Source organism: Diceros bicornis, chromosome 8, assembly GCF_020826845.1.
Source record: "Diceros bicornis minor isolate mBicDic1 chromosome 8, mDicBic1.mat.cur, whole genome shotgun sequence".
Lineage (NCBI taxonomy): Eukaryota > Metazoa > Chordata > Mammalia > Perissodactyla > Rhinocerotidae > Diceros > Diceros bicornis.
The window spans coordinates 12,955,471-12,968,595 of record NC_080747.1 but is presented as its reverse complement, the minus strand read 5'-3'; the positions used below and the strand labels follow the sequence as shown (position 1 = coordinate 12,968,595).

At 42.2% G+C, this 13,125-nt stretch overlaps 1 long non-coding RNA gene across 1 annotated transcript; it reads right to left on the bottom strand.

Annotated features, from left to right (window-relative positions):
• Positions 1-1,190: 1,190 nt before the first annotated feature.
• LOC131409294 (uncharacterized) lies at positions 1,191-12,170 on the bottom strand. The gene is made up of 3 exons (XR_009220894.1): positions 11,984-12,170; positions 10,549-10,668; positions 1,191-1,282 (listed from the first exon to the last, which is right to left on the bottom strand). It is a non-coding gene; the product is annotated as an uncharacterized LOC131409294 (long non-coding RNA).
• Between the last annotated feature and the right edge of the window lie 955 nt (positions 12,171-13,125).

Genomic DNA, 13,125 nt, shown 5'->3' with positions numbered 1-13,125 from the left:
GGACCAAGTCAGCATTCACAGCCTATCTGTTCCATCTCCAACTTCCATGTGCTTTCGTGGGATTTCTCCCTCCTGCCTGGGCACCAGAATCATTTATATTAAAGTACGTTTCCCGGGCCCTACCCAGATCTACTGAATCAGAGTCTCTGGGAATGGGCCCAGAAATTTCTATTGTAAATGTTCCCCAAGAGATTCTAATCAGTCATATTTGGAAACTTCTGTTCATGGCACCTTTTATCTCTGAATATGTCTGTAGTCAGAAAAATGAAATTGAAAAAAGACTGTAGAAAGAGTGATTTAAAATCACTCCCCATTGGAGGAGAACCCCGGTCCTGCAACGAGACAACATGGCCTAATGCAAGGATGGGCAAACATCTGTATAAAGGGCCAGATAATAAATATGTAAGTCCTTGTCACAACTACTCAACTCTGCCATTTGTGGAAGCAGCCAAAGATAATATGTAAAAGAATGAGAGTGGCTGTGTTCTGATAAAACTTTATTTACAAAAACAGGTTATGAGCTGAATCCAGCTCATGGGTCATAGTTTGCTAACCCCTGGTCTAACGGTAGGTGCTTCTTGTCAGTGTTCTGGGCAGTTGGATATATCTGATGATAGAATACCACTCCAAAAAGAAAATTTTCCCCATTCATGTTCATGGCCACAAGATTGAGTTTACATTCGTGCACATAAAAAAATAGACCACTACGTAGATAATCTGGTTTTGTTGGTTGATTTAATATTTGACGTGAATCATGCATAATCAAATAGGCCATAGTACCAACCACAGCAAGAATTGATTGAATAAACTGGCTATGATTGAATAAATTGGAGTGAAAGAATCTTCTCAGCCTCTAGTTTCAGAGGCACCAAAGCTTCATGGTAAAAGATCCACTTATTTCAAAGCATAAGAATCTTCACTATCTGGAGGATTGAAGAGGGAGACAAAAGTCTTTGTTCTTGTCAGATCTGGATGATCATAAACAAACACTTTATCCTTCTATACCTTATGTCATACTTTTCTCATTGGTAAAATGAGGAGTTTGATCAGATTCATTCAGTCCTCTTCTTGTTGGCCCTAATACAGCTGACGCTGAACAGGAAGCTTTAAAAGATTTCCCTACAGGTCAGGGAAATCCACACAGTGATATGGATCTAGATCATCTGTTTTCCAGGACATAGTTTACTCACCTTCACTTCCTTCCCATTACAGAATCCTTTCCCTTCATTGTATCCATTCTCCAGAAGAGCCTTCAAAAGCACCTAGATGTCGCAAGACTGGGCTGGGAAAGAAAGGAGAAGAGAATGTCAGAGTGAAGCTACTAAAGTCCCATCCTTACAGTTCATGTCTCTGACCATGTAGAGCTAATTATCCAGATAATAGGTCGTTCTTGCCCCCAAGGAGTTCCAGAGGGAAAGACTTATAGTATAATAGTGTTTTAGACATATATATCACATACATATAAATCAATATAATAAAATTAGTGCTAAGTAAAGCTACTAACTCATTTGAGCCTGGCCAGGCAGTGAAGAAGACTCTAAAGTCTCTTCTGACCCAAAGTCTGTGATTCTGGAGGCCACAGTTGGCTGACACTCTGTATTTCCAACTGTAACGATGACAATGAGGGCTAATTTGTTGGAATTCCTGGTTTCCTTTTGGTGGTCTAATTTAAAAGATAGGAGCACATCCAGGAAGTTCACTTTTGTGGATCTATCCTAAGAAAGGGTGTTATAAACATCTTAATTTCGTCTCAAAATACTCATCCATAGAACTACTATTTGTTCATTTATCTGAACTCTTCTTGATGCTATCTCTATTTTCACCCCATGTTACTTCATGGAGTAACACCGACCTTCTCAGGTCTTTGAAGATTGCTCTTTTCCAAACTGGGGCTCATAGCATTGTTTATAAAGCATTTGAATCTGAAGGCTAGGTTGGGCTTTACCTTCCTGCCTCCACAGTGCTCCTTGCTTCACTGTATCAGAGCCCTCACCACTGGGCATTGTTATTTCCTTTTTTAGTAGGTGTGATTTCCATCATAATACTGAGGTTCATGAAAAATCTCACTGATTTTTTTGCATAGAAAATAAAAATATAACTCAGAACTTTCTCTATCCATAGTGTTGAGAAAGTCAATTACAGCCTTCATTTGGATGCCTTGTCCTGCAATCCGCAGGAGATCTTAAACTGTCTAGAACGTTCAAGGAGGTCCTTCTGATATTTTGTCCACAGGCTGTGATATGTTCATCGTCTAAGGCCACAAGATTCCTTTAGGCAGGACCCTGCAGCGTCTGCACTAGCCTGAGCTCCAGGTCTTGCAGATGCAAATTTGATAAATTTGCAGAGAAAAATGGATATTGGAGGACAAAGAGCGTCTCCCATAGTGTTCATCAGCTATTTCTTAATTTTCCAGTTTTAGACATTACCTTCCTTCTAGGAATTTAGCTCTCATTGTCCCTACACACACACACACACACACACACACACACACACGCATGCACCTCCCGCTCCCTCCATCTCTCTGGTGTAGCTATATAGTGCCATTTGATCTACTCAGTATTCAGTATTTATCAGACTCATTCAGGTAAATGTTCTTTACAGCTTATTAGGTTTTCCTTCTGAAACTTTTTATTTTCCTTCAAGTTAATAATTGCCTTACATTTAATTTGCTAAATTTTTTGTGTACCCCTCAGAATTCCTTTCCAAACCCTCTGGGAATCCCTCTCAACACATCCATCAGTTGTATTTCTGTTGGAAACTCTCTTCCACAGCTCTCTGGGCTCAGCTTCTCCCGGGCTGGGGGCTTCCCAAGGCTGCTGCAAAATAGTCCTCCAGGATGTCTCTTCCCGTCATACTGTGAATCCCAGTCCTGCTCTGCTGTGCGAGATTTACTTTTTCCAGAATCCCACATCTCCCAGCTTCTAATCGCACTTCATTTTTGTTGTGAATCACATCCTTCTGAGAAAAAGGTATAGGAAGGAAGATTTTTGAGATCTCGAGTGGCTGAATATGTCTTTATTCTAGCACCCCATTTGAACAATCATTTGTCAGCTGCAGAGCCCTGAAGTGGAAGTAACTTTCCCTCTGCATTTAAAGTTGCTTCTTTGTCACCTAGCGTCCAGTGCTGCTATCGAGAAGTCTGGCGTCATTCTGATTCCTAAGACTCTGCAAGTGCACTGGGTTCTCTCTTCGGAAGATTTTAGAAGCCTCTGTTTATCGCCAGTGTTCTAAAATTTCGTTCTAATACAGTTTGATAAAGGTCTTTTTTCATTCTTTATATCCTACCCTTTAAAATCTGGGAAACTATAAAATATTATTTCCATAGTTTCCTCCCCTCATTTTTCTCTATTCCCTCTTTCCAGAATTTGCCTCTACTTTTTCCACTTCTTTGTCTCTGTTCTACTTTCTGGGAGATTGCTTCAACTTTATCTTCCAGCTATTTTATTGATTTTTTTATCTTTCTACTATCATATGTTTTATTTTTCAGAAGTTCTTTTTGAGAATTTTCTGAATATTCCTTTAAAATCCTTTCATGCATATAATGTCTTACCTTCCTAAGGAATTAGTATTAATTGTTGTGTCATTGTAAATTTTCCTCTATTTACTATATTGTTTCTGTTTCCTCTGGGTGTCTTTTGTTGATGACTTGTTCAAGTGCCTATTTTTCATATTAGATGCTTTCTGCAAATGTCAGATGACCCTTGGCTGTCTGTTCTTATTTAGGAGGGAGGTGTGAAAAAGCTGCCTGGGTCCTCTGTGCCTGGGCAAGGCTTAGTCAGTAAGGGACCTCACAGAGTGACAAGACTTGGCCTGGCATTATGTGGGACCTCTCCCCACAACTATCAGTATCTGCAGATTTTTTTTTTCCTCGTCTTGCTAGTATCTACCCAGAAAATCCCCCAATTTCCTGTCAGGGGCTGTACACTTGTCTGTTAGCATGCTTAGCACAGGTGGAAAAAGGAGCCTGAGAATTTCACCGTTGAATATGCAGACTCTCAATCAACCTACATTTTTCTTATCATTATTATAGTGTTCCTACCTTTTCCTACCTTATGCCTCAGGTCCCAGAGTCTAGAGTCCATCTGGCTTAACCTGTGCTGAGAGTAAACTTCCAGTTTTCTACCAGATAGGGCAGGATTATTGCCTAATTGGGGAAAGACCTAGGCTCTTATTGCTTCCATGAAAAGTGTGACCACGCTTCTTGCGTTCAGCTGCAGGTCTTCTCTGCCTTTGATGCTATCTGATGCTCAGAGTCCCTGAGCCTTCCAGGGCTCTGCAACATAGGTCTGTTTCCTTCTTATCTTTAGACCAGTGGGCACTTACGGTTCAGCTTTCCCACCACGTAACCCGATTACCAACAGTAAGTCTACTTTTCAGCTTTTAAAAATATATTGATCTGTCCCATCTGCTTGTCTCCTCTCTCATTCTCTTGGACATTATGATTTTATGCTTTTTTTATCCTTTTACTGCCCCTTTGGTGAGATTTGGGGAAGAAATTATGTAAATACACGTATTTGATTTGTCACATTAAAGTTGCATAAACATTATTTTAATGGTTCCATAATATTCATGAATAGATACATTACATTTCACAACCATTTTCCAGTTGTTGGACTGTTACACTGTTGCCCATTTTTTTCACCACCATTAAAAACAGCACAATAGTGAATCTCTTTGTGCATGAAGTTCTTTCTACCTTTGAGATTACTATTTTTAAGATAGATTTTTGGAAATATAATTAATGACCAAGTTTAAAGGTTTTCACAATTCCTTTGCAAAATAGCTTTATCAGTGAACATACTCATCAGCAGAGCATGAGAGTGTCTCTCTCCCCAAGCTCACTAGCATGAACCTTGCAAATTGTTCCTCTTATTTTAAATCGAGGCCACGTTAGAATAGAGCGGTTTTCTTTGTATCTTTGAAAGCAAAACTTCTCTCTGTGGGAGGAATCAGAGTGGAATCCTGGAGGGAAGCAGCAGGAAGATTTACACGAGCAGCCAGGATGCTATGAAATCAACAATGCCCAGAAGACAAAGGCGGTTTTGTAAAGAAGACTGAGCCATGAGATACTTTTGCTGTGTTTCTTTATTGCTTAATCAAGGGTAAAGGGCTAATTCATAAGAGGCTGTTTAGGAATGTAGATACATGGCTTGGAGATTTATTACAGGGCCTCCTGAATTTTGAAGAGATGTCCAGAGGAACCTAAATAGACTGAACCGTAAGTACCAGGAAGGCACGGGTAGCTGGGCAGAGCAGCAAGATGATGGGCTTGGGAGCCAGAGAGATTTAGCTGTGTGACAACACATTCCACTTCCACCTCCAAGGCCTCATTTCCTCATCTGTACAATGGGAAAACTGATACTCTCCGTGCAGGATTGTTATGAGACATAAGAGAGAGAATGCCAGTGAAGGCCTCTTGCTTGGATTTCATTTGTGAGGCTGAAGGAACTCCCAGCCCCTTTCCTTTCCCACCTCAAAGATGCTTAGACTTGCAAAGAAAGAAAGCAGCAAGTCCCATTTGTTGTTTTTTAACATCAGAGCTTAGAAAATAAATATCATTGATTTCTCTGATTTTTAAGAATCAGACTCTAATAAGCTAATATCTTAAAGAGTTTGTTTTCTTTCCCTTTTCCTGCTGAAAGTACCTCCCCAGCACTTCACCTATGAACTGAAAGATTTTTGCCCCTAATTTTAGCGACTCTCCAGTTGTTTATCATGTGTCCGTGAGTTTATTAACAGGCTACCCCAGTTTGTTTTTTGCTTTATTTTGTCTTGATAGGTATAGTGAATAAAGTAACAAGGCATAACACAATGGCCAGCCAGTGTTTCCTCTCAATAGCTCAGAGAGCATCATCGTTGGTGTGCCAAGAGTGTTCTTAAAAGCTAGAACTTCTACGGCTTAAATCAGATGTGCCTTTAAAACCTCCTATTAAATTTCAAGTTAGTTATTTTAAAAGTAAACTATAAGTCTACTATAGCGGAGAAGGCAGTATTTTATCAGGAAGCTTCTGGTAGACACCCGGATCACTCAAGCACAGCCAAGAAAGCCTGAAATATATACGGCCAGATTAGATACTAACACATCCATAAAGATAACGGTGCATTTCCAAGACTAGCAACATGTTATGGGTACCCAGGGGTTAACAGAGCTGGATGTGAAGGAAGATATTGATAAAGATAATTTATATAAGCAGTAAAAGACACCAAATAACTCCTGGCAGGAGATATGATAGATGAACTTGTTGGAAGATTTATATGACCAATCCTGAGCTGAAGTATAATATTCAACTGCTTTGCTGGCTATGGTCTACTTAACAGTGAATAAAACTTTTTGGAAAAATAAGATAAAACATATGTACAATTTATATAATGCTAATTTATATGGTGCTAATCTTGTAGACAGGCTTCCTACTCAAAATTGTGTACATAATAGAAAATTCAGGAGAACTTGTCTCATTAAAGCAATGAATGCTACCTTTCCATACCCCTTCATCCTCTCGGCAGGCAAAATTCCCCGGAAGGGGTTTTTGTAAAATCTTTCTCAACCTACCATAGCTTTATATGTTGATTCCTGTATATAGGATTAAAATGAGAGAAATAGTAATGGAGAGAGGGAGAGAGAGAGAAAGGGAGAGACAGAGACAGAGACAGAAAGATGGGGAGGGATAGAGGAAGGAAGGAAGGAAGGAAAGGAGGAAGGAACGAAGGAAGGAAAGGAGGAAGGAAGGAAGGAAAGGAGGAAGGAAGGAAGGAAGGAAGGAAGGAAGGAAAGGAGGAAGGAAGGAAGGAAGGAAGGAAGGAAGGAAGGAAGGAAGGAAGGAAGGAAGGAAGGAAAGAAAAATTTATCTAATAACACATAACCAGAAATGTCTGCTGATGTCTCCTGGACCTCTTGAAATGTTGATAAGATTGGAACCTTTATTTTATGACCTATAAATATCCCAAAGGTTCTGCCAATATTTCAAATAAAAATGGGGAATAGTTACATTCTTGTGGACTTCTCTGCCTCTGAGATCTTGCTTCTGCTGAAACAATGCTCTGCAACATCTTAATCCAGAGGTGAAATTCAAACTCTTTCTCAATTTCAACAGCAATGGCAACAACAAAACAGCTCACACAAAAATCCGTAAGTGCACAAGGATAGTGTGCTTTATTGAATATTTGGAGGGGAGCCATGGGGAAATGGAGAATGGGTTTACATCATGGAAAAACAAACAAATTTTAAATTGAATGTAAGAACAATCTTGTTTTTAAAATATCCTTTGGCTGTTTCAGCACCGTGGAATTTTCGCTGCTTCCTCCACCCCTGCCTAGGCTCTCACTGACGTCTCTCTTGTTTTCCTCTCTTCTCACTCTCTTCTTTCCCACGGTTAGATATTTGAGTCCCTCTTTCACTGCTGTGTATGGTAATCCTGCTCTCCTCCATCCCTGACTCCCAGAAACAACCCCAGGCAAGTTTGCACACCCAAACCCATCATATAAGGACACAGTCCTTGCTTCCCTAGAGACAGCGGCCCCACCAAACATTATACTCATTCCAGTCAAGTGAGAGGTCTGACCTCTAGTCTCAGCTGACATCCAGTCTCAGCAAAACCAGCAAGCCTCACACAGAAGACCCCTCCAACAAAGAAAGCTGATGGCATGCTACTCACTCTACCTCTTGGCTTCTCTGTCACTCTTGCTTTCTCCTGCCTTTCTCCTCAGGCTCGGAGCCCCAGTTCTCCTCCTCTGAGCTCATAGCGATCTTTTTCCTTCTGTAACCTGTACACACCTCATGACTCCAAGCAGTCCAGTCTAGTCTCCGGGTCCACATCAACACATTCCAGCTGCAAAAGTCAACGAGGTTGAATGCCAATCATGCATCTCTTGAAGGACTTTAAAGATGATCAGATTTACAGTCTATTTCCATGCTTCTTAAAATTATTTTTCCTTCTTTTTTCTTCTCTCTATTACCATCACACCCTACCCTACCTGTATCTATATCTAAAATCTTCTGCACCAACTCTCTGTCCAATATTTTCAGAGTCCAAGTCTCCATATCCCTTTTCTTCACTTTATTTCCCTCCCCCTTCTTATCCTTCTTAAAGGATGGAGAAGAGGAGAAATAGGATGGTTGCCCATTCTTCACTTGAGTTTCTGCTTGCATTCTCTTTATCTCCTAGTCTCAGAGACTTGGCCTCTTCTCTTAGTCTTACATCAATCCTCTATGTCCTTCACAAAATCCCATTAATCTAAGGTTCAAATCATTAGCAAAATAGAATTTGCCTTTTATTTTCTGAATTTAGGGTAGACTGGTCATTTCAAAACACAATGTCCTATCTTATGCAGAAGAAATGAAGAAGGGGATGGAGGAAGAAAGTAGGTTGCTCATTTGTATACGTTTCCACTGTTAATGGTCCACACAATCGGTAGGAGGTGGGGACCTCCCCTATGTGCTCTGAATCCTTGGGCAGAGATTTCCAAACAATTGCAAATTACTCTGTTGGGTGTGTCCTGGCTCCATGGCAGGCCCAGAACTAGAAGCATTCGATAAAACACTAGCAGTGGGATGATAAAGTCTTCCTAGGGTAGTAAAGGGATGAGCGAGAGAAAAAAAGACATCATAAAAGAAGGCACACTTGAGCTGGTTCTTGAAGGATGTGATTATTAGGGGAAAATCTTGGGGCCAGGTTACTGCATGGAAAGGTAATTTTCTTTGGAGGAGTTGCATGGGGACAACAAATCCCACAAGGCGGCTTGCTGGTCCCATGAATACTACTTGGACAAATGATTGACCTTTGTGAGCTTAATGTTTCCCTGGACGTTGGTCTTCTCCCAACAAGAGAGCCCTTTGGGAAGGCTGCTCAGCACTCTGCCTTCTCTGGTTCCTCATGTTCTATCTATTTCTAGCAAAAACATGCCCATTTGATGAACATATGGAACACTGGGTTGGGAGAAAGTGTGTCAGTGGAATGTGGTTCATCAAATTTGCTTTTGTAAATCATATTAGAAGCAATAGGGTCGATTTTAGAACTGGAAGGGGACTCAGCATGCATCTGGTCCTACTCCCTGTCCCAATCTGGCTTTAAAAGTGCACAGAACTTGTTTGAAAGCTTACACTGTCACTTCTAGCTATGAGACCTGAGCTTCAGTTTCTTTATCTGTAAAATGAGAACAATAATACTTAATTTACAGAGCGCTATGAAGATTCAATAAGATAAAGAATGTCAATGGCCTAGCACAGTTCCTGGCACAAAGGAAGTGCTCAAAAAAATCACAAGCATGACCATGATACCTTGGCCTTTTAAAAGACGAGATAGAGGCCGGCCCAGTGGTGTAGCAGTAAAGTTTTCACACTCTGCTTCGGCGACCCAGGGGTCGTGGGTTTAGATCCTACATACTGCTCATCAAGCCATGATGTGGCGGTGTCCCACATAAAAAATAGAGGAAGATTGGCACAGATGTTAGCTCAGGGACAATCTTCCTCACTAAAAAAAAAAAAAAAAAAAAGATGAGAAAACTGAGTCTCCATGAGATCATTCATCTGCCTCCCATGAATACCTATTTAACCTTTTCTTCCTAAAAAATTCTCCTTAAAAGATGTGTTCTCAGGAAGAGCTGACTCAGTGAAAGTCAACTGTCTATAATCACAGGGTTCTTCTGTAATGGGGTTCTCTACTCCAGCAAGCACAAGTGTTGAGGTCTTGGGGCCCAGGGCTCCTCCTCCAACTCCTCTACTGGGTGGCACTGGGGGACTAATGAGACAAGCTGGAACTTTTGTGGATTTCTATTATAGTCTAAAAAGACAACCTGGTCTGCTTGCAAAATCTCTGTTGTTGCTTGCAGATAAGAACAAGGGTAAAGTTAGACCCAAGTCCTCATGAAACTCCACCGAGAAATACAATCCTCTTCTCCAGGAGTTTCTCATGCAGAAAAGCAATATTGTCCCACAAGTAGTGGGAAAGGGGAAGAAGAAGCTGACGTGGTAACGGGAGCTTGCAGGGAATTTAACTTGATCCTGTGTCTTTCAACATGTCTCCAGGCCCACGAAGGGCTCTCACAACCTTTCAACCCGAGGCTGGTCTGTATTTTATTAAATGAAATGTATCCATCATCCCCCTTGGCTGCACGCAGCTGTGCGTTATGTGAGAGACGGAACCCCCTCCTCAGCCTTCTTCCCGGGGAGCTCCTTCATGAGGCAACACCAAAAGTGACAGCAGAGAAATGGGTGGGATTTGTGTTTTATTTGGCTTTTTGTACCCTGGCTTGTTTCATAAGGGATTTGAAGCAGTTTTCAGCAAAAATAATAATAATAAGTAAACAAACGAATAAACAAAAGAACACACTACCACAACCAAAGTAGTTTTTACAGTGATAAGAACTGAAAATTGAAGCCAGCAAAAACCAAAATTAGAAGAAGAATTCAAGATGGAAGATGGCAGGAGTCATCACTGGCCGTAAATACCACCACAGTCGTCCCAGAAGTACCTTCGAAAGTCAGGGTGCATGGTGACCCCTTCCAGTTGGCACCCCCTTTCCTCTCTGACTCTGCCTGCTGCTCTCTCTTACCTTTGGGAGATGCTGCAGATATCGTGGTGTGAAGAATAGCTGTGGATGCTCCGCCATCTTGTAACTCACTGTGTGGCTTGAGGTAAGTTGCTTGCCCTCTCTGGGCATCTGCCTCTTCATCTGTAAAATGAGAGAGAAGATTAAGAATAAAAGAGGCCAAGACATTTGCTCACAGTTTAATAATGCTGTCCCCCTCCCAACAGATACGTGAGAGAAAGAATGAAAGAGCCTCCCCCGTTCTCCTCCCCGACCCCGCACAAGAGGCCAGGGCAGCAGGTGCCTGTGTATGGAGTTCCGGGCTCCCAGGAAAAGCCTGGGCAGAGACAAGGGTGGGCTGGTCAAGTTAATTGCCTACTTGTGCTGCAGGCCCTGGTTTTTATTCTTAGAAGGAGAACAGAGGAAACTGGGCAGAGAGCAGTCCGATAGAAATACTGCAAGCCGTGTAGGAATTTTGACTTTAGAACACTTTGAAGAATTTTTTTTAAAAGTAAAATTAATTTTAATAATGTTTACTTTACTCAATATATCTAAAATATCATTTTATCATGGGACTAATGTAAAAATTATTATTGGTATATTTTACATTTGTTTGGTACCAAGTCTTCAGGATATGGTGTGTATCGCACACTTAGAGCACGTCGCAGTTTGGACTGGCCGCATTTCAGATGCTCAATAGTGCAGCCACCTGGGGCTGGTGGCCACCATACTGGATGGAAGCTTTTGTGCTCTGAGGGGAAAGGAGGAGGAAGGCCTTGATACCAGGGAGCTGGAGGCCACACGATGAGTAGACGATGCTGGGTTTGAGGATTCACCAAGGGTGAAGGCTAGGTTCCACTCTCAGATATCACTCCAGAGACTGAAGGATCTTGGATGGAGTTTGTGCTCAGGGGCTCATGGGGACAGTCCAGACACTAAGCACAGTGACTTCTGGGGACCCAGTGAGGGTCCCTGAGGTGTGGCACTGATCAGGTTGAGGCGTGTCTCTGAAGTCCACTGGGTCCCAACGGACATTGAAGGAACATGACCAGCATGGACTGATGACTTAAAGCAACGCCCCCTCATATTATGGTGTGCAGAAGCCCCAGGGAAGCCCTGTCCAATGGTCCAATGGCTGCTATTGGGCTTCTCACAGACCTTGGTGAGCAGGGAATGTCAGCCAGAGTTGATAAATTTAAACAAATTTAAAAGTGTGACATTTTGACCAACTCAAAAGTTATAGAGTAATTTATACCTGTTGTATAGGTCCTAAAGTCTCATCTCACATCTTTTTTTTTTTTCTTCATCCACAAAACAGGAAGCTGATGTTGAAACAGATCCAGGACTAATACACGCAGAGGCTCACTCCCATCCACACCGACATCTAGTCACACCCTGCCTCCCCTCGGAACCTTCGGCTCGGCTTTGTCTGAATGCTAAAAGCACGGAGGACACCTACCGCTAAGAAGTCTTCTCTTCAATGGTCCGTATTCTTCCTGCTGCTTTTATCTCACACAAGATGAGGAGAATTGAACCAGCCACAGAGCAACTGGTCTTCAAAGACTTAAAGAGAAACAGCCATAGTCTCATATCTCCTCCATCAGCCGCCTACTGTGGCCACCATCTATGTAGAGAGAACACCAGGTAAAATCATTGCTCCCTTGTAGCTGGAGATCTAGTCCTAAAGCCCTGTAGGGAATTCTCCTCTGGGGGTGAAGAACCTCCAATGAACGCTGAAATTCTTTCACCTTGACCGCTTGAGCTTAAGGCCTAAATTAGTGGCTTTCAAACTTGGCCACACAGTAGAATCACATGGGTAACTTTGAAAACTGGTTTCTATTCCCACCTCCAGACTTCCTGATTTAATTGGTCTTTGGGTGATTTTAATGAACAACCAAGCTGAGAAACACTGACCTAAACCAAAAGTGAGGTCTCACAGGGCCGGTTCCTTTCCCCTTTTCCTTCTTGCTGCCTTTTCTCAGGAGAGGGGAGAGCAACCTCCCCAGAATGGATGGAGTTCCAGATTCATTGTACATCAGGGACCAAGTGGCCTAGGAATGAGAGCAGAGTTTCTCAAACTTTAATGTTCATACAGGTCACTCGTCCTGTTAAAATGCAGGAGGCCTGGCATGGGCACAAGATTCTGTACTTCTAACGATGTCCTAGTGATGCCAACACTGCTGGGCCACATTTTGAGCAACAAGGCTTTAAGGTACATCCCATCGAATAAAGAATTTGGAACCTCATCTCTCTTCACGGTCAAAGCTCCACTGCTTCACGCCATGACCAAATTGTGCTTTTGGCCTTGAACGTGTCAGAGTGATTCTACTCGAGGTGGGGCTGGAGAAGGTCTAGAAGTTCAGAAATTTTACGGAAGACTTTGGTGGGTCACAGCTGGAAGTCACAGCCACAGAACACTGCATTGGCCATTCCACTAGGACCACCCACCAGCTTTCTGTGTCATCTCCTTGCCCCACTCCCCCCGAATCACAGACACAAATCCTGAGTCATGGCCAAGATCTTCCCTGATCTCAGCCAAAATAGCTCCACCCATGATCAGCTCTGCTTTGATGTCTGCCTTTCTACCCATGAACTTTCCTG